Genomic DNA, 2,952 nt, shown 5'->3' with positions numbered 1-2,952 from the left:
AGAGCAGTAACAGAGAGAGTAGACTGGGAATTATTTAAAGGCTTCTTGAATTTGGATTGGAGAGATGGTTCTTGGGTTGCGAGCACTAGCTGCTCTTCCTGAAGGTAATTCCTACCTCTTCTAGAGTGGCTTGCAATGGTCTGCAACTCCAGTTTCAGGGGATTTGATGCCCTGTTCTCACATGGTGTACAGACATGCATGCAAACAAAACATTGATACACATAAATGTGAAAAGGTTTTTACTATGAGTGTGATTGGAAAGTGCTGCATGTGTTGTTGGAATCTAGAATGGGAGAACTGCTGCCTGCAGTTGTGAGATCACGGGTTGGGAATTAGGACCATAATGTACCAGCAAGGACTGTCATTCTAATTGAGGCAATCGGTAACTGTACAGGTTAACTGAAGGAATAACTGTCCAAATCTAGTGGCCTGAAATTTGTCTGTCTATGGATGAGTCCGGGTCATGGCAGTGGGTCTCACTCTCCCATGTTCCACTTGACACTGCCTTTGAAAGTCGAATTTCTCAATTATTCCAGGTAATAGAGAACAACGGACCAGATCCACTTATTATCCCATCTTCTATGAGCAAACATTAGCCAATGAGAGACCCATCTGAGAGGGGAGATTCTTATTCTAGCATATAGAAAATTGATTGTAGAGCCCTCCACCTCCTCTCTTCATTTTGTCTGAGATTTTAACTTTGGAAAAGATAGTGTCCACTGATTTCCTTATCAAAACAGCAATTTAATATGAAAACTATGATTCAAACTTTGCAGATAGTCTAATTTGGAGCTATTGTTTTGATTCAACATTGACTTTTGAAATTCCATTCATATTATTTAAATGGAATTAAGTATATTAGTAGCTATATAACTTTAAACAACAGTAAAAACATGCTTAGAGGCTGAGACCCAACATAATTTAATCTAAAATTTGTATTTTTCTAAAGTTATTTAAAAATAATTATTTTGTTTTAATGTTGTAAGATTTTATTTTAAAACTGTATTTAGTAAAATTGGTTGTTTCTGATTGACAAATTAATGACAAGACATGGAAGACATGGTAGATCTCTGTGATTTTTAGGCCTTGCAGGGCTATGCAGCAAATGAGACCCTATCTCAAACAGGAGAAAACTATTAAGTAGATTGTACAGAAACTTAATGAACATGACAGGTGCATTTTGAATAAGATTTCTGCAAGTTAAAAAAATCTAGAGGGGTGGCAAGATTATGCAGCAGATAGAGGCCCTTGCACCAAATCTGATGCCCTGAGTTCATTCCCTGAAATTCACAGGGTGGAAGAAGAGAACCTCTTTCCCAAGTTGCACTTTGACTTCCAAGTGTGTGTCCACCATGCAAGAGAGTGAATGTACACCCACATACACGGATAAACAAAATAAACATATAAAGAAAAATATTAAATGTAGAGATGCCAATGACTGCACATATGCATAGAACTGATAGTTTATAATATTTTGTGTTTGACAAAAATATTGATTCCTTGACGGTTAATTAAAAGAATTATTATGTCAGTTTTCTGCTTCTCGCTGTCCCACAGACAGTTCAACTGTGTCTCCTTGTGTGTAATGACAGCCTCGTTCACGAGACATGATGGCAAAGGCCAGAGTGAATAGATTTGGCTATATTGGGTGTCTGGTTACCAGGACTGTTGCCTGGTCCAGCAAAGTGGAAGTCATTGCCATAAATGACCCCTTCATTCATCTTAACTACACAGTCTACATGCCCCAGTATGACTCTACTCATGACAAATTCAACAGCACAGTCAAGGCTGAGAATGAGAAGCTTGTCATCAACAGGAAGGCCACCAGCATCTTCCAGAATCAAAACCCCACCAACATCAAATGGTGTGATGCTGGTGCCAAACATGTTGTCGAATCTGTTGGTGTCTTCACTGCCGTGAAGAAGGCTGGACCCTGCGTGAAGGGTAGGGTCAAGGGGATCATCATCTCTACCCCATGTTTGTGATGGGGATGAGCCACAAAAAGTATAACAACCAGTTAAGATTGTCAGTAACACTTCCTGCACCACCAACTGCTTAATCCAGTCAAGGTCATCTGTGACAATGTTGGTGTTGTGGGAGGACTCATGACCACGGTCCATACTATCACTCTCTCTCAGAAGACTATGGATGGCCCCTCATTGGAAGTGTGTTGTGATGGTTGTGGGGCTGCCCAGAACATCATCCCTGTATCCACTGATACTGCCAAGGCTGTGGGCAAAGTCATTCCAGAGCTGAAAGAGAAACTCACCGGCATTGTCTTCTCTGTTTTTATCCCCATTGTGTCCATCAAGAATCTGCCATGCTGCCTGGAGAAAGTTGCCAAGTGTGGAAACATAAAGAAGGTGATGAAACATTCATCAGGGAGCCCACTGAAGAACACCCTGTGCTACACTGAGGGCCTTTTTGTCTCCTATGACTTTAATAATGACTCCCACTCTTCCACCTTTGATACTGGGAACAGCATTGTTCTCAATGACAACACTGTAAAACTCATTTCCTTGTATGACAATGAATATGGCTACAGCACAGGGTGATAGACCTCATGTAGACCTCATGATCTACATGGTTTCCAAGCAGTAAGAAGCCCTGGAGCCCACTCAATATGAACACAAGAGCAAGAGAGAGGCCCTTGGCTGTTGAGCAGTCCCTGCTTTAATTCAGTCCCCGACTCTGAGCATTTCCATTCCAGTTTCCATCCCTCAGAATAACAGGAGAGGCTGAGAGGCTTAGTCCTACTCTCTTGAACACCATCAATAAAGTTCACTGCACCTACAAAAATTTTATTATGTCAGACCAACGTGGAGTTTTGTCACAAAACTGAAATAAATTTCAAATATTTTTTAAAACTGTACTGCAGCCTATATATTTTGTTAACATGTCTCTCTAGTCATCCTGGTATCTAGAAAAATAAGGCGTTAAAATTTGAATAGC

At 40.5% G+C, this 2,952-nt stretch overlaps 1 pseudogene; it reads left to right on the top strand.

Moving 5' to 3' along the window:
* The first annotated feature begins 1,610 nt into the window (after positions 1–1,610).
* On the top strand, positions 1,611–2,601 carry LOC125409846 (glyceraldehyde-3-phosphate dehydrogenase pseudogene; annotated as a pseudogene).
* Positions 2,602–2,952: the final 351 nt, after the last annotated feature.

Source organism: Myodes glareolus, chromosome 1 (assembly GCF_982192425.1).
Source record: "Myodes glareolus chromosome 1, mMyoGla1.1, whole genome shotgun sequence".
Lineage (NCBI taxonomy): Eukaryota > Metazoa > Chordata > Mammalia > Rodentia > Cricetidae > Myodes > Myodes glareolus.
This window is presented reverse-complemented; position numbering and strand designations above follow the sequence as displayed.